Source organism: Eriocheir sinensis, chromosome 47, assembly GCF_024679095.1.
Source record: "Eriocheir sinensis breed Jianghai 21 chromosome 47, ASM2467909v1, whole genome shotgun sequence".
NCBI classification, from domain to species: Eukaryota; Metazoa; Arthropoda; class Malacostraca; order Decapoda; family Varunidae; genus Eriocheir; species Eriocheir sinensis.
The window spans coordinates 8982517-9006850 of NC_066555.1; the positions used below are offsets into that span (position 1 = coordinate 8982517).

Sequence of the window (24334 nt, forward strand, 5' to 3'; positions counted from 1 at the left end):
CTCTGTCCAGAAGAGCTGTGTGAGTGGAGCCTCCCCACACGTGAGATGCATACTCCATACGAAGGCAGACAAGGCCCCTGTATATGGATAGCAACTGCGCGGGGTAGAAGAACTGGCGGAGACGATACAGAACGCCCAACCTCGAAGAAGCTGATTTAGCGAGAGTGGAGATGTGAAGTTTCCAGTTGAGATTTTGAGTTAAGGATAGACCGAGGATGTTTAGTGTTGAAGATGGTGATAGCTGAGTGTTGTCGAAGAATAGGGGATAGGTGTTTGGAAGATTGTGTCAAGTTGATAGGTGGAGAAATTGAGTTTTTGAGGCATTGAAGGACACAAGGTTCCTTCTGCCCCAATCGGAAATGATAGCAAGGTCTGAGGTTAAGTGTTCTGCAGCCTCCAGTCTGGAGTCGTGTACTTCCTGTTGAGAGGGTCTTCTATTGAAAGAAGTTGAATAATGCAGAGTGGAGTTGTCGGCGTATGAGTGGACAGGACAGTTTGTTATGGAAAGAAGATCATTGATGAATAACAGGAAGAGCGTGGGTGATAGGACAGAGCCCTGTGGAACACCACTGTTGATAGGTTTAGGGGAAGAACAGCGACTGTCTACCACCGCAGAGATAGAATGGACGGAAAGGAAACCGGAGATAAAGGAACGGAGAGAGGGATAGAATCCGAAAGAGGGCAGTTTAGAAAGCATAGACTTGTGCCAGACTCTATCGAAGGCTTTTGATATGTCTAGCGCAACAGAGAAATTTTCACCGAAACAGCTAAGAGAGGATGACCAAGAGTCAGTTAAGAGAGCAAGAAGATCGCCAGTAGAACGCCCCTTGCGGAACCCATACTGGCGATCAGATAGAAGGTTAGAAGTGGAAAGGTGCTTTTGAATCTTCCGGTTATTGATTCAAAAGCTTTAGATAGACAGGAAAGTAAAGCCATAGGGCGGTAGTTTGAGGGATTGGAACAGTCACCCTTCTTAGTTACAGGCTGTACAAAGGCATACTTCCAGCAGGAAGGAAAGGTAGATGTTGATAGGCAGAGACGAAAGAGTTTGACCAGGCAGGGTGTCAGCACGGAAGCACAGTTTTTAAGGACAATAGGAGGCACTCAATCAGGTCCATAAGCCTTCTAAGAGTTGAGGCCAGAGAGGGCATAGAAAACATCATTTGGAAGAATCTTAATAACAGGCATAAAGGAGTCAGAGGAGGGATGAGTAGGAGGAATATGCCCAGAATCGTCCAAGGTGGAGTTCTTACAGAAAGTTTGAGCGAAGAGTTCAGACTTAGAGACAGATGAGACGGCAGTGCTGCCATCAGGGTTAAGGAGAGGAGGAAAAGAGGAAGAAGTGAAATTGGAGGAGATATTTTTGGCTAGATGCCAGAAGTCACGGGAAGAATTAGAAGAAGCAAGGTGTTGACATTTTCTATTGATAAAAGAAGTTTTGGTAAGTCGGAGAATAAATTTGGCATGATTCCGGGCTGAAATGTAAAGGTCATAGTTAGCGGGAGTACGAAGGCTCTGGAACCTTTTGTGAGCTGCCTCTCTATCTTTAATAGCACGAGAACAAGCATGATTAAACCAAGTCTTTTTAGCATGAGGAGTAGAGAAAGAACGTGGAATGTATGCTTCCATTCCAGAGACAATCACCTCTGAGATGCGTTGGGCACACACAGAGGGGTCTCTCCTGGAAGCAATAATCATTCCACGGGAAATCGGAAAAGTACATCCTCAGGTCATCCCACCGAGCTGAAGCAAAATGCCAGAAGCATCGCCTCTCCGGTGGGTCCAGAGGATGTACAGGAGCGATAGGACAGGAAACAGAAATAAGGTTATGATCGGAGGAGCCCAACGGAGAGAACAGTTTGACAGAGTAAGCAGAAGGATTAGAGGTAAGGAAGAGGTCTAGAATGTTGGGCCTGTCTCCAAGACGGTCGGGAACATGTGTAGGGTGCTGAACCAACTGCTCTAGGTCGTTGAGGAAAGCAAAGTTGTAGGCTTGTTCACCAGGCTGGTCAGTGAAAGAGGATGAATGCCAAAGCTGGTAGTGAACATTGAATTTTCCCAAGATGGAGATTTCAGTGAAGGGAGAGTGAGACAAGATGTGCTCCACTTTAGAATTCAAATAGTCAAAGAATTTTACATAGTTAGTAGAGTTAGGTGAGAGATAAACAGCACAGATGTATTTAGTAATAGAATGACAATGAAGTCTTAGCCAGATGGTGGAAAATTCAGAAGAGTCAAGGTCGTGGGCACGAGAGCAAGTGATGTCGTTGTGCACGTAGGCGCAACATACAGGTTTGGATTGAAATTTAGGATAGAGATAGAAGGAGGGAACAGAGTAGAGGTTGCTGTCAGTAGCCTCAGAAACCTGTGTTTCGGTGAGGAAGAGAAGATGAAGTTTAGAGGAGGAGAGATGGTGTTCCACAGAATGAAAATTAGAACGAAGACCACGAATGTTGCAGAAATTGATAAAGAGGAGGTTCAAGGAGTTATCAGGACACCAGAGCGAAATACTCTCCTCCCTCACAACCGTATTCAATATGTCCTTGCGACAAGGCATTGTCCCTTCAGATTGGAAAAAGGCTAACGTGACACCGATTTTTAAGAAAGGAGACAAAAAAGTACCAGGTAATTACAGGCCCATTAGTCTAACTTCGGTTGTAGGTAAGCTACTTGAGGGCATAATTAGAGACAAAATTGTGAGTCACCTTGAAAGCCACTCATTAATTGGGGACTCACAACATGGCTTCCGAAACAAAAGATCCTGCCTATCAAATCTATTAACCTTTTATAACGACCTCTTCACTGTTTATGACGTAACCAAATCACTGGACGTAGTCTATCTTGATTTCCAGAAAGCGTTTGATAAAGTCCCGCATCATAAATTACTTTACAAATTAAAACAAATAGGTATTGACGGTCAGGTAAACCAATGGATCGCGAATTGGTTGAGCAACAGACAACAAAGAGTAGTGATTGACGGATTTAACTCAGAGTGGGCGCCTGTCACTAGTGGCGTCCTCAGGGCTCGGTTCTTGGCCCAGTGCTCTTCATTATTTACATCAACGACGTGGATGTTGGACTCAATAACCGCATTAGTAAATTTGCAGACGACACAAAGATTGGTAACTCGGTTCTCACTGACGAAGACAGGCAAAGCCTCCAAGAGGATTTGCACAAAATTTCAGCTTGGTCGGATAGATGGGAGATGCCCTTTAACGTAGACAAGTGCCAGGTCCTTCAAGTTGGAACGAGGAATAAAAGTTTGATTACGAAATGCGCGGCGTTAAACTCAAAAGCGTTCAATGCGTCAAGGACTTGGGGGTCAAAATCGCGTCAAACCTCAAATTCTCACAGCAATGCATCGATGCAGCAAATAAAGCGAACAGAATGTTGGGCTTCATTAAAAGAAACTATTTATTTAAGAATAAAGATGTAATACTGCTCTACAACAGTTTAGTCAGACCCACTTGGAATATGCGGTACAGTTTTGGTCTCCTCACCATGCAAAGGATATTGCTAAATTAGAAGGTGTTCAGCGTCGGGCAACGAAAATTATCCCTTCCTTGCGCAACAAATCCTACGAAGAAAGGCTTTCTACCCTTAACATGTTCTCTCTTGAGAAACGTCGCCTCCGAGGAAAACTGATCGAATGTTTTAAAATACTTAATGGTTTCACGAATGTAGACAGATCAACATTGTTTATGATCGATGACACTTTGCGCACGAGGAACAATGGCGTAAAACTCAGATGTAGACAAGTAAATTCAGACTGCACCAAATTTTTCTTCACCAACGTTGTAGTGCGAGAATGGAATAAGCTCCCATCATCAGTGGTCCAGTGTAACACGATTGACTCCTTCAAAAATAAGCTCGACCGTCACTTCCTTCAACTTAATATCAACTAGAGTAGAAATGCAACGTTTTGGAGTCTTCTGATTAATGTAAAATCACTTAGGTTTAAGGACAGACCACCAAGTCTGGACCATGGGGTCTGTGTGGTCTGATTTTCTATGTAAATCTATCTATGTAAATCAAGTCGGCAGCCAGAAGGGTAGTCCTCCCTAGGGGAATTTATGGTCCCCCCCCAGGCGGGGACTCCGAGGCAGTGTTGTTTTTCGCCATTTTGAATTTTGAATTTTGGGAAAAGGTGTGTGTGTTGTGTGAGTGTAGTGTGGTATAGAAAGAGAGGAACTGTCTTTAGAGAGCATGCTGAACTGCTCTCTGGTGTTCTGGATCTGGATCTGGATAATAATGCGCAGGGCACCTGTATGGTGTTGATGAGACAAAAGGGAAACGGTTATTGAGGACATGGGAAGGGTCTTTGAAGGCAGGGTTGCGCTGCCAGCTGGACCAAATTATTGTGCCGCACTGTTAATATTATGGAATTTGCCTATAAATTATGGCAGATTCTGTGTATGAATTATGGCAGTAATATGGCAACGTGATTAACTCACTTTATTAAAGCAAACTGTTGGAATAACTCCATCTCTAGTGTAACTGTATTCATGACCCTACCATGCCCACTATACCTTGGCTACACTAAACATGCGGTTGTGGGCGGAGTAAGCGTACGGGATCCCTTGTACAGCCCTGCCGCGTGTCTCCCAGCCCGCGATGTAGAAATGTTCTAATTTAAGTAAAACCATGGCAAATATGATCAGTAAACATGCATACACATTTAATGTTAGTATTATAACGTATGGAAGAACAGTTAACTTATCATGGATAAGATATTTGTAAGCATGCAAAGAAACGTGGCATACATATTTTACAGTGTTGCTAAAAAAAATGCTATACTTATTATTGAGTTTCCCTTACGTTTTGGGATGGGTAAGGGGTTTCACAATTATATTTAGATTATATCGTGAAGGAATGTACATTAAAATAAGCTGACATAAGTATGAAAAAAAAAAAAACATTAAAATCCTCGCGGCGGTAATGCTCCCGGCCAACACTCAGACACGCCCGCCATCCACACAGGTGGAGAGGTCAGGTGACTCCACTCAGGTCAGTCGGCATCCTTGACCAGACACTATAGACAGAGAGAGAGAAGGAGGAAGAAAGGGATGTGCGAGGGAGGAATTGAGAGAGAGAGAGAGAGAGAGAGAGAGAGAGAGAGAGAGAGAGAGAGAGAGAGAGAGAGAGAGAGAGAATTACATAGAATTACATAGAAAATCAGACCACACAGACCCCATGGTCCAGACTAGGTGGTCTGTCCTTAAACCTAAGTGATTTTACATTAGTCAGATGGCTCCAAAACGTTGCATTTCTACTCTAGTTAATATTAAGTTCAAGGAAGTGACGGTCGAGCTTCTTTTTAAAGAAGTCAATCGTGTTACACTGGACCACTGACGGTGGGAGCTTATTCCATTCTCGCACTACAACGTTGGTGAAGAAAAATTTGGTGCAGTCTGAATTTACTTGTCTACATTTGAGTTTTATGCCATTGTTCCTCGTTCGCAAAGTGTCATCGATCATAAACAATTTTGTTCTGTCTACATTCGTGAAACCATTAAGTATTTTAGAACATTCGATTAGTTTTCCTTGGAGGTGACGTTTCTCAAGAGAGAACATGTTAAAGTCCAATTCAAAACCACCGGAAATGCAAAGAAGGCCACGGAAACCGGGTTACTGGGTTTCAGTATGAGCATCCCAGACTACAACATCAAAATAGAGGACTATATACCAATAATTACCTGCCTGAGATGTTATCTAATAGACGATCATTATACCAACCAGTGTAAGAAAGGTAATGACTACAAAATCTGTTCTGAGTTTGCTTCCAAAGAACATACATGGAAAGACTACAACTCAAACATTAAAAAGTGCATTAATTATTCAGGTGAACACAGAACATTAGCTTTCAAATGTCCAGAGAGAAAGAAAATTAGAGACAAAAAGACTGAAGAAGATAAGGAAAAGAACAAAGTCACTTATAGCCAGATTACTGCCCCAGCTCCACAACCTCTAAACACCCCATCATTAAATATCGGAAAGGACACAGCAGCAACAATATTGACCTGCATGATGCACGCACATATGATGAACATAGCCAACCCAGGAACCTACAATATAGAAATTAATAAGTTGCTGAAAGCGAACAACCCAGTGTCAATTTACCTGATAATCCCCCCTCTCAGGAAAATTATCAATTTTCACAACCGCAGCCTACAGAGGATAACCAAACATGTAAGGAGGATGAAGGGAAGGTCATGGAAGCTGAACATCAAGTAGATCCAGAGGATGATGAGTCCGAGCAGATCATCGGAAAAGACATAGGGCTAGAAATTATTGCCAGAAAGAGCGTGGGTTTTCCCAAAGAAACATTCAGCTTAAGAGCACTAACAACTGGTCTACTACAAGGGGAGTACAAATGGACATATAGCAGTAGCCAATACAGAGAAGAGGACGTATTGTGCTCTCTAAACAATAACAAAATAAGCCTAAAGGAATGCTGGAGACTTGTGGACGACCAGATTTTCAGAAAGATCAGAAACGGGTATACTCAGCAAAACACACCACCACCAAGTAAAAGCAAGGATAGAAAAAGCAGCAAGTAGAACAGTCTCTCTGTAGATCACTCAACTTCTCCACATTCATTGAAGAACTAAGAATAGTACAACACAATGTCTATAACTGAAAAACAAATAAGTACAATCTCATAAATACATATAGCAACCTAAAACCAGACATAATCATATTAAACAGTCACGGTCTCAAAAACAACGAAAACATCAAAATGTATGGCTACTCATCTCATCTCTTTAATTCCAGCAATGAGTTACATGATGGCTCTGCAGTCATGATCAAGAACAATATAAAATATAGATTAAAAGACAATTTCGATACTGACTTCTTACAAATCACAGTTGATACGAGCACAGGTCCAATAAACTTAGCAACAACCTATCTGCCTCCACGTAGACCTTACTTACCAATCACTGATTTTCACACAATAGCATCTCAGGCCTCACCAACTTATATTTTAGGAGACCTAAACGCAAGACATCCATACTTGAACAGCACAACAACAAATACTGTAGGAAAAGGAATTGAAATGTTAATTGACAACAATAAACTAGACTTTCTGGGACCCAATTTCCCAACATTCTTCTCCCATAACGCATCCACTACCCCCGACATAGTTCTTGCCAACAATAAGACCTACCATAATATAACAATAACACCAGGCCCATTAACATCCGGTCTCGAACTATGAATCATATATCCCAGCAATTAAGTCTCCAATTTGTTATGTAACATTAGTAAGGGTTCCAGTATATGTTAGATAATTACTAGCATTGTCAAGAACAGTTTTAATAGCCTAAGCAAGGGATGGCCGAGAAAAAATATTATAGCACACTGAACTAATTCTCGAGTAATTGGACTGACAAAGCCTTGATGGTACTCTATTTTTGCTATATTATAAAAAAGTCTATAAGCGATGCCTTGGAAAGCTACCATAAGCAAGGGTTGGTCTAGATTATTGATGTCCAAGCTATTAATTATATGTATTTTCCCTTACCTAAAGCCCCCCTAGCTCAAGCCCCCAGACCCTCAGCCTCTTCCAGACACCCAACTACTTTATTTTATGGGTGGATTAAAACCATTAAGTATGTGTTAGTTTTGATCATTACCTGACATTAAGTGTCTTACCATGGGGCTATCACCAGTGTCAGCATTTGTGAAGCCTTATTTATCATGAGCATAGTTTTATATCAGGCACGTACTAACTCTTGGGTAAGACTTTGAGAAGGTCTTAATGTACTCAATCTTTGGCATATAAAAAGAAGTCTAGCAATGCCTTAGGAAGATACCATGAGCAAGGGTGAGTTAGGAGCTGATGTATCTATCCCTCAATACTGCATAGACAATGGATCGAGGGCTTGTTCAGTATATATATCAGGCATAATTGTCCATCTTTTGAGTTAGTTTATCAAAGACATATTACTGAATCTTCCACCATGAGCAAGGGATGAGTTAGCAGCTTGATATATATATCCCTCAATACTGCATGGATAATGGAAAAAGGGCTTGTATTATATATTATATCAGATAGATTACAATTGTCCATCTTTTGAGTTAGTTTATCAAAGACATATTACTGAATCTTCCACCATGAGCAAGGGATGAGTAAGCAGCTTGATAGATATATCCCTCAATACTGCATGGGTAATGGAAAGAGGGCTTGTATTATATATTAGATCAAATAGGTTACAATTGTCCATCTTTTGAGTTAGTTTATCAAAGACATAATACTGAATCTTCCACCATGAGCAATGGATTAGTTAACAGCTTGATAGATATAGGCTATCCCTCAATACTGCATGGGTAATGGAAAGAGGGCTTGTTCAGTATATATTATCACTCAGGTTGGTTGCAATTGTCCATTTTTTGAGTTAGTTTATCAAAGACATTTTACTGTATCTTCTACCATGAGCAAGGGATGAGTTAGCAGCTTGATATATATCCCTCAATACTGCAAAGATAATGGAAAGAGGGCTTGTTCAGTATATATCAGGTACAATTGTCCATCTTTTGAGTTAGTTAATCAAAGACATATTACTGAATCTTCTACCATGAGCAAGGGATGAGTTAGCAACATGATATATATATCCCTCAATACTGCAAAGAAAATGGAAAGAGGGCTTGTATTTTATATTATCACTCAGTTAGGTTACAATTGTCCCAGACCCAGACCCAGACCAACCCATTAATAACGAATAATAATGATTCCAAGGCTTTACTGCTGTTATTAAGGCTCCGGCAGGACTTAATTGGGGTTTACTAATGACAGGACACGCTATAAAAGGGCAAAGGGGCAGTTAAATAGAGTAATGTTTCCGAGGTTAAACTAAAACTATTTATGGCAGCGATAATATACCTAAGCACTGCAAAAAAAGCCCTATTAATTAAACATTTCGACCCTATCTCTAAATAAATCGAGTTATTGGAGCGGAGAAGACAGTTCGAGGGTCATTTAATTAAAGTACGAGAATCTATTGAGGTGGTAGGAATCACCTCGCAGCCGGAAAATAGCTCGCGATGAGGGCTTGGAACATGCTTAATTTTCAATCTATCACTCACTACTACCGTTTAACTATCCCTTTTCGGCTTTAATACACTGCAAATACATCAGATAAACACTTAAAATCAGTAGAAGGGTTTAAAACAAACACATAGGAGATTACATAGGAGGAACTACTCTGAGCTGATACTCACTCAGTTCCTGCTGGTTTGGGCAATCTCAACGCTTATATATAGATCACAGGTGGTTAAAGAGACATAAATAAAAGCAAATTAAGACGTTTTTTGCTGTCTTTACCCCAGTGGACATGTGTAGTGGGAAGTATCGCGACTTATTTCCCCGAGGAGTTATTTCTCGCACACACCCGGCGCCAGCCGTGGAGGGAGGCTGGTGTGTTATTTTTGTGTTTTTTGAAGCGAATTATCCTGTTGCCGAGGGAGCCATGCATCTGGAAACGGTAAATAGTCCCTTCTGATTGTTGTGAGTGGGTAAGGGAAGTGAATTAAGGCTTGTAATAGGTGGGAATGAGGAAAATGTATCGGGCGGCCTGGCGGGACAGTTGGATTTAAAGGGCTGCTGTGAGGTCGTTCAGTTCATCGTTTTTTACTGATTTCCGGTAGAGTAGAGTACGTAGCGGCACGGGGCTTGAGGGGCATGGCGACACGTGCATTATATTCCTGTGTGTGAAGGGGCAGGGCGGGATATAAGCCGGTAAGGTCAGAAAGGTCATATAAAAATAGGCTTGGGGTGACGGCTGCGGGGTGTCTGGCTCCACATAAGTGACCTATTATGTCAGTTATTAATGATCCCTAAGAAGAAGTAAGGAAGAACTAAGCTGAATGACCTAATGTATGGGGTCAAATGAGGTGTGAGTGTCTTAAATATGGAATTATGGGCGTTTAGCGGTGAGGTCATAAGGGCGTAACCGGCGGATGGGAGCGAACCTATGTGACCTTATATCCGTGACTTGTGACCAGTATAAGATGCCTGGGTACTCCTATATTAGGGTGTATTTGTGTTGTATTATTGTAGATATGAGGTGTGGGTTGTGTTACTCAGGAAATATTGAAGGTTAACGGGAGCTAGAAGTGTTTTAAGGGTGACTCGTCTAAAGCGGGCGGGGTGAATTTTACTAATTTTTCAGATTTATTTATTTCAGTGTTATTTCTCTTGATTTGTTCGTGTTTTCATCGTCATGGTTGTGATTTCATGTGTGTTTGAGGTGGTATTGATGATGATTGTGGTGATTTTAGGTGATACATGACCCGGGTGGTGAACATATATTAACTCTAAGGGGGAATATGTAGATTAGTGTTGTTGCCTTGACCACATGTGCTTACCCTAGACCATCGGGTGTCATTCTAGAGTTATATATGCTCCTGGTACTGCGAAGGCTGGCATGAACCGATATATTGGCTGTCAAGATTTACTTTGCTCTCACAGGAGGTTGTTTTCTGTTTTCTTTTAATTATTTTATTGTTTCTTTTCCACATCATGTTTTCTCTGTCTTCAACCCACCTCCTCACTTTCCTACCTGCATCCACCCACCCACCTACCCATCCACCTACACACACACGCACGCACGCACAAACCACCTTACCCGACGATGCATGTGTTCAGTGAAGGTGTCGAGGCGGATGAGGCCGAGGGCGGTGTGGAGCGGCTGCAGTTGTTCCTCAAGGGCGGCGTTCACGACCTCCCTCACTTCAGCGGCTGTCACCCTCCTTCGACCTGTGAGAAAGAGAGAGAAGGTGGCGAGTGAGGGTGTGAGGAAGGGTGGGAGGGATGGAGAAAATGAAGGTTGAATAAGGGTGAGGATGGAGGGAGACAGAAAGGGAGTGATAAGGAGGTGAATGAGGGTGTGAGGGAGAGAGGGAGGTAGAGAGTGAGGATGGATAGGTGAATATGGGAAAGAGGGAGGGAGTGAGATAATGAGAGTAATAGTAAGGGAGGGAGGGAGTAAGATAATAATAATAATAGTAATAGCATAATAGCAATAAGAAGGTAAATGAAGGTGTCAGGTAGGGAGGGAGAGAGTGAAGACGATAATGATTATGGAATTAGTAGAGAAGGAAGGAAGGAAGGATGGGTAAGTGTGTAAGTGAGGAATTGAATGCATCAGTGAGTGAGGATAAAAGTGAAAATGAGAAAGAATGAGTGAGTGGGAAATGGAGGAAAGACTGGGTGAGCGAGTGAGTGAGTGTATGAGTGAGTGAGTGAGTGAGTACATGCGTTTGTGGACAAGCGAAACAGAAAATTGTACGCAGTTATGGGAGTCTGCATATATTTAAAAACAATTACACTTGAAACATTGAAAACATTAATGGAGAGAGAGAGAGAGAGAGAGAGAGAGAGAGAGAGAGAGAGAGAGAGAGAGAGAGAGGTATATTGATAGGTGGAAAAGCAAACACAGACAGACACACAGAGAAAAGTAAATTACGGAGAGGAAAAGAGACAGACAGACAAAAAAGACACAGAAAATATTAGGTTTATACAATTTCCTCCTGCCCTCTAAAAAAAAAAAAAAAAGCGAACTGAACCCTAACAACATTTAAACACCTTAATTTCGTACCTAAGTTAATTATTCTACCGGATCAAGTGGACGAAAAAAAAAGGTTGATTAAATATTGAACCTTTGTAAGCAGAAATGCTCTCTAACTCGAGCTTCTGTGTGTGTGTGTGTGTGTGTGTGTGTGTGTGTGTGTGTTTCTAGTTTGCAAGCTTGAAACAAAACTGATTTCTCTCTCTCTCTCTCTCTCTCTCTCTCTCTCTCTCTCTCTCTCTCTCTCTCTCTCTCTCTCTCTCTCTCTCTCTCTCTCTCTCTCTCTCTCTCTCTCTCTCTCTCTCTCTCTCTCTCTCTCTCTCTCTCTCTCTCTCTCTCTCTCTCTCTCTCTCTCTCTCTCACTCTCTCTCTCTCTCTCTCTCTCTCACATGTATCTTTCAGGCTGTGAGTTTGCCTTAAAAAATAAACCATTGCTATCAACACTTCTGCCTCCGCTATCACGACTACTACCACTACTACTATTACTACTATTGCTACTACTACTACTACCACCATTACCACTATCTCCCCTTAACCAACAGCCCCCAGCGTCTTCTCTTTCCCCTCTCGCCTTCTTCTCTAACGACCTGGTATCATCTAATAGCTATCATTATGTACTTACACGTCCTGAAGAAACGCCGTGGCATATTACTCCTAATTACAAGATGACAATTTACCGCCACCATAACTTTAACCATTTTATCTCAAGTTTATTTTTTTGTATTTTTTCTCTCTCTGACTAACAGCTAAACATATATGCTGCTCCCTCCCTCCTTCCTCACCTCTCTGTCGGCCTCCTCTTGTTTCATGCCTTTTCTTATTCCATCTCTCTGTTTTCTCTCTCTCTCTCTCTCTCTCTCTCTCTCTCTCTCTCTGTTCATTTATTATTGTCCCTTCTTTCCTGCTTCTCTGTTTCTTGGTTTCTGTTCCACCTCTTCTTTTGCTCCTCTTCCTCTTGTGCCTTCTTTTCTGCTTCTCTTTTTTCCTCTTCTTATTATTCCTCGCTTATTATTCTTCCTTCTTTCTTGCTTCTCTGTTTCTTGTCTCCTTTTCCATTTGTGTTTATCTGTTTTCATTTTCCTCTTTCTCCTTTTCTTCTTTTCCCTTCTTTTTGATTCTCCGTTTCATGATACTTATTATTTTCTCCTCCCCTTTCCATCTCTCCCTCAGTTCCTTCCACTTGCCAATCTCTGCTCCTCTCATTGCTCATCTTCTTCCCCTATTTCCTGACTGATTTTTATGCATGTTTCCTCCCTACTCAATTTCCCCTCTATTTATATGCCTCTTCGCCTTTTTCCTCCCTCTCCCTCTCCCTCTCTACATCTCCCTCCGTCACATCACCCTCGTTACTCTAATCGCAAACTGCCAGCAAGCAAGTTTTAACTTTATATGCCTTTTCCCTATTCCATCTTCCATTTCGTACAGTATTTTCTCTCCCCCCTTCCTCTCCTTTCCTCCTCTACCTGTTCCTTCATAACACTTTACCCTCATTAGCTCTCTCTCATTGCAAACTGTTGAGCTGTCTATGCCTCTCCATCTTCTTTTCCGTAACGTATTTCCTCTCCTTCCTCCCTCTCCTTCTCTCCCTCGTTATCAAACCTTCATTGCATGTCACACTCATCACTCTAATCTCATTGCAATCTCTCAACATGTAACATTTAACCTTTATATGCCTCTTCCTCTATCCATCCTCCTCTTTTTTGTACCCTGTTCCTTCTTCCTGCTCCTCCCTTCCCCTGCTCCCTCTTTATCTACCTCCATAATACATCATTCTCGCCACTCATCTCTCGTTGCAAAACTCCTACCATGTAAGTTTTTACCTTTCTCTACCTCTTTTCTTTAGCATCATCCTCTCTCATGTATTACCTCTTCCTCTCCCTTTCCCTCTCTACATCTCCCTTCACCACACATCATCCTCGTCACTTTCATCGCAAACATTCAACTTTTCACCTCTATATGCTTCTTCCTTTTTTCTATCCCCCTCTTTTCCGTCCCTAATTCCCTCTTCCTCCATTTGTCTCCCCATTTACATCTCCCTTCGTCTCCCCATTTACGTCTCCCTTCATCACATATCACCCTCGCCTCTCTTCTCTCGTTCCGAACTCACAGCCTGTAACTTATGACCTTTTGTAAAGGACGTGACCTCTTTATGATAGGCAGCTGATGTTAAACCCCAACGTGGGGGGTAAACCCTTCTCTTGTGATGCCTAAGATGCGAGGAGAAGGAGGAGGACTACGGCGCCATCGTCTTCAGCTTGAGGAAAAGGTCAGGAGACAAGAAAACAGTGTATGTGTGTACGTGTGTGTGTGTGTGTGTGTGTGTGAAGAGAGAAAGAGACGTAGAGAAGAAGAGAATAGGAAAAAGAGGGAAACCGAACAGGTTACAGAGAAAAAAAGAAAAAAAGAAAGAATGAAAAATAAAAATAAAAATCACACACACTCACTCAAATTGGGACACAGATAGACAGGCAGAGGAAAAGACAGACACAAAAAAAAACCTCGGATAAAAAGAAACAAAAAAGTAACGGAGGAAAGAACGATGCACAAAAATTGAAACATGGGAAAAATCTAACACATTTCCCATATATCAGAGAGAGAGAGAGAGAGAGAGAGAGAGAGAGAGAGAGAGAGAGAGAGAGAGAGAGAAGGATGCGTTATATTAGGGTGTGATTTGCTTCTACAAGTCATGTTTAAGGTTGATAAAAGATTAAAAATAAATATTCCGTTTATTTCAATGCTCAGGAAAGGTTGGAACAGTTAGTTTTGTTTCCCAGGTTTGTGGTACAGAATTAGGGTCAGCCTATCACCAGGGCCATAAAACTACCCTGGGAAATGCCCCCCACAACTCTCATGAAAGGCTTCTTAAATATGTTTTTCAGTTATGTGGTACAGAATTAAGGTCAAACTATCATCAGCGCCCGCAGTGAACCGCCCTCAGCAATCAGTGCGACACCACAACATTATTGCCCCGATACGGGCACGGACTGACCGCTATAAGAACAGCGCAGTGCCCGTGATGGTCAAATATATCAACAATGCAAATTAAGAGCAGCACAATTTGTATGTTTTGTAAATATTTTTCATTAGGACTTATTGTTGTTGTTATTATGATTATTATTATTATTATTATGATTACTATTATTATTATCATTATTATTATCGTGATTATTATCGTGATTATTATTATTATCTTTACTATGATTATTGCTATTATTGTTATTTCTATTTTCCTTTTTATTTTCGATCATACTACTTTGTTCATTTGTCTCATTCATTTCATTTCATCTTCCATTGATGTATATTTTCAGCTCTAGGGCTGCCTGGTACTTCATGAAATAAACCGTTTATTATTATTATTATTATTATATTATTATATAAAGCTAGCCCTGGAAATACCCAAAACTCCTAGGAAAGCCTTGCCCCATATGTAAACGAAAGGAAAGGAAAGGGAGGGAAAGGAAAGGATAGGATAGGGAAGGGAAGGAAAGGAATGGGAAGGGAAGGGAAAGAAAGGAAAAGCAAGGAAGGGAAAGAAAGGATAGGATAGGAAAAGGAAAGGAAAGGAAATGATAGGGAAGGAAAGGAAAGGAAAGTGAAAGGAAAGGAAAGGAAGGGAAGGGAAGGAAAGGGAAGGAAAGGAAAGGAAAGAGAGAGAGAGAGAGAGAGAGAGAGAGAGAGAGAGAGAGAGAGAGAGAGAGAGAGAGAGAGAGAGAGAGAGAGAGAGAGAGAGAGAGAAATAACAAGGAGAGAGATAAAAGAAGGGAGAGGAGAGAAGGAAGAGGAAAGAGGAATGAGGAGAGAGACAGAGAATAAAAAATAATACTAATGAAAAAATATGTTAATAACCGTCTTTATCCACAGCTCTGAAGAACGAAGGAAGAACAGAAGAAAGGCCATCTTGGAAGACTCAAGAACCAGTCACCCCAGTCCAAGGAAAGGTCACAAGGGGTCATGAATTTAGGAGGTCACCGTACAAAGGAGAAGTCCCTTGTTAAGTTATTGGAAAGGGAAGGGAAGGGATAGGAAAGGATAGGGAAGGGAAGGGAAGGAAGGGATAGGAAAGGGAAGAGAAGGGAAGGGAAGGATAGGGAAGGAAGGGAATGGAAGGATAAGGAAGGGAAGGGAAAGGAAAGGGAAGGGAAGGGAAGGAAAGAGGGAAAGGAAGGGAAGGAAAGGAAAGGAAGGGAAGGGAAGGATAGGAAAGGGAAGGAACAGAGAAGTATATATATATATATATATATATATATATATATATATATATATATATATATATATATATATATATATATATATATATATATATATATATATTTTTTTTTTTTAAGCTTAAAGTCACACACAGTTACACTCACATAGATTTACTACATACAGTTTGGACGGTGCATTTGACTCGGCGGGTTGGCCCGGCCCACGGTGTTATGGACGCTCTCAACACAAGTACAGTAAACCCTCGATCTAACGGACTAATTTTCATTTCTATTTATTCATTCATTTTTTTTTTTCACATCAAAGGACACGTCTCCAGGGCAGTAAGGAGTACCAAAAAAAGCCCGCTACTCGTTGCTCCTGTAAAAGATAAAAGTAAAGAGTAGCCAAAAGAGAGGTCAATTTCAGGTGGAGAGGTGTCTTGATACACACTCAATTTTGGGGGAGCTAGCTTTCTTTCTCTCTGTTAAGATAATATTGCCTGTGTTATAGAGTTGAGCTTCCTCTCACTAGGTAGGCCTATACAGTTTGCTAAATACTGATTCGAGATAGCTTTCTCTCTCTGCTAAAATAATATTGCCTTTGTTATAGAGTATATATAACATAGAGTCTCATACAGTTAGCTATGTACGTACAGTTGACAGTTGATTTTGTTTGTATCTTATCTTGCCTTACCTCTCTCTCTCTCTGGTCATCTCTTTGTCATTCCATAGTTAGTTAAGACACTATCTTGCCTTGCCTTTTTCTCTCTCTCTCTCTCCCTTCTGATACCTTTCTCTCTTTTATCAGTAAATTTCTTCTGTTCTTTCTTTTCCTTTTCTCATCTCTCTCTCTTTTGCTTCTCATTTCGTTCTCTCTCTCTCATAGGAATATAACACACAAACATTACAAATTAACTTTTTATTAATAGAAAAACACACACACACCTACATATACATAGTAACATTGATAAGGCTATGTGGGTGCTATGTTGGCTAGGGAGGGGGTCCTTCATGAGGCTGGGGGGGGTATGTGTCTGTGGGGGGGTTGTCAACATACTGTGGGGGGTACATCTGTGGGGTCCTGTGAGCTGTGGTGAGGTGAGAGAGAGAGAGAGAGAGAGAGAGAGAGAGAGAGAGAGAGAGAGAGAGAGAGGGGGCACCTCTCTATCTCACCTCTCAGAGTCCCTCTCTCTCTCTCTCACTCAGTCTATGATCTAATGTATATAGTTATGCATATGTTGTATAATATGTATTGTATATGTAAGTTGTATGAACTAATAAAAGTGAAAAATATAAAGAAATAGTTGTTTGTCATTATATATATATATATATATATATATATATATATATATATATATATATATATATATATATATATATATATATATATATATATATATATATAATGTGTGTGTGTGTGTACTCCCATTCTTCCTCCTCCTCTTGTTCTTCTTCTGGTCTTCCTCCTCCTCTTCTTCTGATCTTCCTGTTGCCATTATCATCATCTTCCTTCTCCTCCTCCTCTTCTTCTTCTTGGTCCCAGCATCAACACACACCTGAGGAGAATAACTCTATTAATGGATTGGAGAGAGAGAGAGAGAGAGAGAGAGAGAGAGAGAGAGAGAGAGAGAGAGAGAGAGAGAGAGACCTATACCATTATGAAGAAGATGCAATAACAGAAGGAGGAGGAGAAACTATGCTAAAAAGAGAAATATGAGAGAGAGGAAGAGAAAATGTGATGATCAGAGAAAGAGAGAATAAAGGATGAGGAAGGAAGGGAGAGAACCAAATGGAGGGAGGAAGGAGGCAAGAAAGAGAAAATGTGATGATCGGAGGAAAATGGAGAAGAAATTACAAGTAGAAGGGGGAAAGAGATAGAGAGGATTTATTAAGGAGAGAGGATTTATTGAGGAGAGAGAGAAAGAGATGATTTATTGAGGAGAGAGAGGGGATTTATTGAGGGAGTGAGAGGATTTATTGAGGAGAGAAAGGATTTATTGAGGGAGTGAGAGATGATTTATTGAGAGATGGGATTTATTGAGGAGTGAGAGGATTTATTGAGGAGAGAGGATTTATTGAGGGAGTGAGAGGATTTATTGAGGAGAGAGGATTTATTGAGGAGTGAGAGGATTTATTGAGGAGAGAGAGAAAGGATTTATTGAGGGAGTGAAATGATTTATTGAGGAGAGAGAGGGGATTTATTGAGGGAGTGAGAGGATTTATTGAGGAGAGGATTTATTGAGGGAGTGAGGATTTATTGAGGAGAGGATTTATTGAGGGACTGAGAGGATTTATTGAGGAGAGAGAGGATTTATTGAGGAGAGAGAGGATTTATTGAGGGAGTGAGAGGATTTATTGAGGAGAGAGAGGATTTATTGAGGAGAGAGAAAGAGGATTTATTGAGGGAGTGAGAGGATTTATTGAGGAGAGGGGATTTATTGAGGGAGTGAGAGATGATTTATTGAGAGGGGATTTATTGAGGGAGTGAGAGGATTTATTGAGGAGAGAGAGGGGATTTATTGAGGGAGTGAGAGATGATTTATTGAGGAGAGAGAGAGAGGATTTATTGAGGGAGAGAGAGGATTTATTGTGGGAGAGAGAGGATTTATTGAGGGAGAGAGAGGATTTATTGAGGAGAGAGAGGATTTATTGAGGGAGAGGATTTATTGAGGAGAGAGAGAGAGAGAGAGAGAGAGAGAGAGAGAGAGAGAGAGAGAGAGAGAGAGAGGGGATTTATTGAGGGAGTGAGAGATGATTTATTGAGGAGAGAGAGGGGATTTATTGAGGGAGTGAGAGGATTTATTGAGGAGAGAGAGGATTTATTGAGGGAGTGAGAGGATTTATTGAGTGAGAGATGATTTATTTAGGAGCGAGAGAGGATTTATTGAGGAGAGAGGATTTATTGAGGGAGAGGATTTATTGAGAGAGAGGATTTATTGAGGGAGTGAGAGGATTTATTGAGGAGAGAGAGAGAGGATTTATTGAGGGAGTGAGAGGATTTATTGAGGGAGTGAGAGAGGATTTATTGAGGAGAGAGAGAGAGGATTTATTGAGGAGAGAGAGAGGATTTATTGAGGAGAGAGAGAGGATTTATTGAGGGAGTGAGAGGATTTATTGAGGAGAGAGAGGTTTTATTGAGGAGAGAGAGAGAGGTTTTATTGAGGAGAGAGAGAGAGGATTTATTGAGGGAGTGAGAGAGGATTTATTGAGGGAGTGAGAGAGGATTTATTGAGGAGAGAGAGAAAGGATTTATTGAGGGAGTGAGAGAGGATTTATTGAGGAGAAAGAGAGGATTTATTGAGGGGGGAGAGAGAGAGAGGATTTATTGAGGGGAGAGAGAGAGAGAGGATTTATTGAGAGAGAGAGAGAGAGAGGATTTATTGAGAGAGGGGATTTACTGAGGAGAGAGAGAGAGAGAGAGAGAGAGAGAGAGAGAGAGAGAGAGAGAGAGAGAATTTATTGAGGAGAGGGTGGGGATTTATTGAGGAGAGAGAGAGAGAGAGAGAGAGAGAGAGAGAGAGAGAGGGGATAAGGTTTTCCATTATCAGTTGTCGGGAATAAGGTTTCCTGTTATGGTGCCCAGCTATGCACCACGGTCACAAAAGTAGCCCCGGAAATGACCACCACTCCCTTGTCAAATGTGCGTTTTTTAGTGTCACAGTACAAAGGAAAGGTTACACTGCCACCAGGGTCACAAAACTAGCCCTGGAAACGTGTCCCAAACTCTTAAGAAAGCCTGGTCAAATCTGTGTTTCTTAGGTTCCAGGTACAGAGGAAGGGTCACACTCCTACCACCAGGGTTATAAATCTATCCCCGGAAATTCCTCCCACAGCTCCTAGGAAAGCCTTGTCCAATGCATTCTAAAGAGGTTCATGGTACAGTAGAAGGGTCACACTAACACCAGAGTCAAAAAACTATCCCTGAAAAGGCCCAAAACTCCTCCAGAAGCCTGCCTGGTCATCCAATGTGTTCTACAGAGGTTCCTGGTACAGCAGAAGGGTCACACTACCACCAGTCATACATCAAACTACTACTATTACTACCACCCCTGGAAATGCCTCCCACAGCTCCTGGGAAAGCCCTGTCCAATGTGTTCTGCTCGGGTGCTGAGATGGCCCAGGAGTCTTCTGTCCACACACTTGTCAATCTGGGGAGCAGGAAAGAAGGAACCACAGAACTGGGGAGAGGAGGAAAAAGAAGTGCAAATTTGGGGAGGAAAAACAGGGATGGAGAAGGGGTGATGGATGGGGAGGAAGGGAAACTTGTTCATCTGGGGAGCAGGAAAGAAGGAACCACAGAACTGGGGAGAGGAGGAAAGAGTGCAAATTTGGGGAGGAAAAAACAGGGATGGAGAAGGGGTGAAGATAGGGGAGTAAGGGAAACTTTTTTGATCTGGGGAGAAGGGAAGAAGCAAACCTAGAACTGGGGAGAGGGAAAAGAAAAGTGCAAATTACTAGTTGTAATATCTTTTCCACTCCCATTTTCCCTCCCCCTGACCCAGCCTGCCTGCCTGCCTGCCTGACGGTGGGCGGGCAGGCTTTGAACCCCCGTCGACCTCCACCACTCCATTCTCCAAGAGTCACGGGTCACCTTCTGGGACCCCCCAAGAATCCCCGCTGTCAGTAGTAATAGTATTAACGCTGCAAGAGCTGGCTCCCCTCTCCTCCATATTATTAACCCCACTAATGCCATACACACTCACACAGTACAGAGGAAGGGTCACCCTACCACCAGGGGCACAAAACAAACTAACTCTGGAAATGCCGCCCACAAACAACTCACCACCCACGGCCCGGTAGCTCAGCGGGTAGAGCGTCTGCCTCGCCACCAGAAGGACTGGGGTTCTATTCTCCGGCTGGGCGAAGACGAGTTGGGTTTATCTTCTTCCCCGCGTAGTAGCCCCTGCCCGTTCACCCGGCAGTGGGTAGGTACACGGCGTCGGGCAAGGAGTTGTGACCTCGGTGTGTGTGTGTGTGTGTGTGTGTGTATCTTTGTCTGTCTATCTATCCATCTATCTCTATATATAGGGATGAAAGAGTGAAGATGCTGGTGAACTCTTGCCTAAGGGATGTGGACAGCCTAGGAAGCCAGACCCACCTTGAGTCCAGTGGGTCACGACCCGCGGGTCTCGGGGCTGGGGCGGGGGCTCTCAGAAGCTCTGCTCGCCCCACTGGTCAATGAAATAGGCACGCGGGTCACGGGGAAACCTGGTCAAAGGGGAGACTTGTTAATATTGCTTTGTTGATAGTTCAGTTAGAACAGTCAATAAAAATACATGGAAAATAAGGAGTCAAAAGATGGACGAGAAGAGGAAGGAGGAGGAGGAAGAGGATTAGGAATAAGAACAAAAAGATGAGAAAAATAAGGGGAAGAAGGAGAAAGAAAACAGAAGAGAAAAAGGAGGAAGAAGAGGAAGAGAGGAAATAGTGGATAATGAAGGACCTTCTCTTCCTCCTCCTCCTCCCAGTCCTTCATTATCAACTAATTCTTCTCTTCCTCCTCCTCCTCCTTAAAGACATTCCCATCCATATAACAATAATAATGATAATAATAATAACAATAATAAGGTTTGTGGTCCAGAAGTAGGTTCACGCTACCACGGTCATTAAACTACCCCTAGAAATGCCTAAAACTCCTCCGAAAGCCTTCTCAATTGTGTAGTTTTTAGGTTTGTGGTCCAGAAGTAGGTTCATGCTACCACCAGGGTCATTAAACTACCCCTAGAAATGCCTAAAACTCCTCCGAAAGCCTTCTCAATTGTGTAGTTTTTAGGTTTGTGGTACAGAAGTAGGTTCACGCTACCACCGGGGTATTAAACTACCCCTAGAAATGCTCCAAACTACTCCGAAAGCCTTTTTTAAATGTGTATTTCTTTGGTTCATGGTACAGAAGAAGTCACACTACCAGAAGGGTCATTAAACTACCCCTGGAAATGCCCCAAACTCCTCCAAAAGCCTTCTCAAATGTGTGGTTTATAGGTTTGTGATACAGAAGTAGGGTCACACTACCAGAAGGGTCATTAAACTACCCCTGGAAATGCCCCAGAAAGGAATGACGCAAGAGAGAGAGAGAGAGAGAGAGAGAGAGAGAGAGAGAGAGAGAGAGAGAGAGGGGGGATTTATTGAGGAGAGAGAGAGAGAGAGAGAGAGAGAGAGAGAGAGAGAGAGAGAGAGAGAGAGAGAGAATTTATTGAGGAGAGAGAGAGAGAGAGAGAGAGAGAGAGAATTTATTGAGAGAGAGAGAGAGAGAGAGAATTTATTGAGGAGAGAGGGGATTTATTGATTAGAGGATTTATTGAAGAGAGAGAGAGAGAGAGAGAGAGAGAGAGAGAGAGGATGTATTGAGGAGAGAGAAAGAGATGATTTATTGAGGAGAGAGAAGGGATTTATTGAGAGAGGATTTATTAAGGAAGTGAGAGAGGATTTATTGAGGAGAGAGAGATGATTTATCGAGGAGAGAGAGAGAACTTCAGTAGATGCAACACAATGAAAGTTTGACTCAGTACACACACACACACACACACAGAGACTGACCTTAGTGCAGGGCAAGACGCTGTTTCCTGCACACTGGGGTCAACGTTTTGGCAGAAGCCCTTGACCTTGCCCGCCACTGCTGCCCTCACCTGCAACCAAAAAAAAGGTGTGTGTGAGAGAGAGAGAGAGAGAAATACTTTCACATCAAACTAACTTACCAACTAACTGACATACTAACACACACACACACTGACCTGTTCTTTCTGAATGATGGCGTGCAGCTCGGGGTTGTCATCTTCAAGGAGAGGTGACTGATGGTCCAAGCCATTCTGGAGGTCTGCTGGAAAAAAAATATATATTAGGTTGAAAATAGAAGAAAAAAAAAAAATTGACAGACTGACTGACTGACACACACACTACCAAGGGTCAAAGTGCCACCAACCCTCCTTGACCCCAGTGTGACCTTCCCCCAGGGCCAGGTCACCTCACCTGGACTTCAAGGGAGAATTTACACTTATTTCCGGCCATTTCTGACCTTCCAGGGAGGATTTTAGCATATTTCCTGCCATTTCTGGCCTGCAAGGGAGAATTTAAACTTATTTCCTGCAATTTCTGGCCTGCAAGGGAGAATTTAAACTTATTTCCTGCAATTTCTGGCCTGCAAGGGAGAATTTAAACTTATTTCCTGCAATTTCTGGCCTGCAAGGGAGAATTTAAACTTATTTCCTGCAATTTCTGGCCTGCAAGGGAGAATTTAAACTTATTTCCTGCAATTTCTGGCCTGCAAGGGAGAATTTAAACTTATTTCCTGCAATTTCTGGACTGCAAGGGAGAATTTAAACTTATTTCCTGCAATTTCTGGCCTGCAAGGGAGAATTTAAACTTATTTCCTGCAATTTCTGGCCTGCAAGGGAGAATTTAAACTTATTTCCTGCAATTTCTGGCCTCCAAGGCAGAATTTAAACTTATTTCCTGCAATTTCTGGACTGCAAGGGATAATTTAAACTCATTTCCTGCAATTTCTGGACCGCAAGGGAGAATTTAAACTTATTTCCTGCAATTTCTGGCCTGCAAGGGAGAATGTTTTGAGCACCACCGAGTTGAAAACTAACTGCCTGGATTGCTATGGCTACTTTGATGACCCGAGAAGTTTGGGGCTTTTTCAATCTCCGTAGTAGTATCTTTTACAATTTCCCATTTTTCACTACACCCGGGGGTATCACGTTTCTTGACGGTCCCTCCGAGCGAGAAAACAAATCACCCCTCCTCACCCCAACCATTTCATAATATAGTACATCAAAGCTTGACTGCTTGCTGCTTCCTCTAGTGCAAGTGAGAGAGTTGACAGCGGAACAGATTATAACAGATGCAGCGGCTCACCTTCTTGTCCCAGCTGGTGGCAAGCTTCTCCCCCAACAAGGTGGCTGCTTCCTCCTCCATCCTGGGGGTAGGGGGCCCGGTAACAGCTGGACCTGAGCCGTGGCGGAGCTTCTTCACTGCAGCAGCGGCAGCAATCTGTTAATAATAACACTAATGATCATAATGACTACGAAAACCATACTTATAATTTGGGGAGGAGGAGGAGGAGGAGGAGGCACAGAGAACACTGAGCTCCTAATACAGCAGGTGTTTAGAGGTCTGCAGTGTTTGCTCAAGGTTTGGTTAGGGGAAGTGAAGAAGCCATTTCCTTCCTCCTCCCCCAACTTGTCCAAAAATGTCCTGACCTACTACTACTACTAAAAGTAACAATGATAACCCCCCCCATGGTGTGCCACTGAAAAGCCCGCCGCAATGCCTCTGTTGTCTATCTGTCTCTGCCTGCCTCTTTCTGCCAGTCTACAGTTACATCAGGACTACAACAGTTCCACCCTACGAGGCCGACGCCAAGTGTCCAATAAAGTTAAACTAACCCTACCCTTTGAACCCCCCTCGACCTCCATTCTATTCTCCGAGAGTCATTTGCCACTGCACTGCATTCTGGGACCCCCAAAGAAGCCACATTGTAAGTATTATGAACTCTGCAAGAGCTGGCTACCCTCTCTTCAATACTACCACCCCCACTCCTGCCTGTAGCCCAAGGGAAACCAACCCACAGATCTTGAT

At 42.4% G+C, this 24334-nt stretch overlaps 1 protein-coding gene and 1 long non-coding RNA gene across 2 annotated transcripts in view; one reads left to right on the forward strand and one right to left on the reverse strand.

The window, feature by feature from the left end:
• Positions 1-8963: 8963 nt before the first annotated feature.
• LOC126981369 (probable glutamate receptor) overlaps positions 8964-24334 on the forward strand; it is a 203177-nt gene continuing 187806 nt past the window's right edge. Inside the window, exon 1 of the mRNA XM_050832393.1 lies at positions 8964-9485. The gene's annotated coding sequence lies outside the window, so the exon portion shown is untranslated. The remainder of the gene's footprint in view (positions 9486-24334) is intronic.
• LOC126981371 (uncharacterized) overlaps positions 17170-24334 on the reverse strand; it is a 7454-nt gene continuing 289 nt past the window's right edge. Inside the window, exons 1-5 of the long non-coding RNA XR_007733918.1 lie at positions 23612-24334; positions 22486-22571; positions 22292-22380; positions 20856-20965; positions 17170-17313 (exon numbers count right to left, since the gene is read on the reverse strand). The exon at positions 23612-24334 is cut by the window's right edge and continues 289 nt beyond it. This is a non-coding gene — a long non-coding RNA (uncharacterized LOC126981371). The remainder of the gene's footprint in view (positions 17314-20855; positions 20966-22291; positions 22381-22485; positions 22572-23611) is intronic.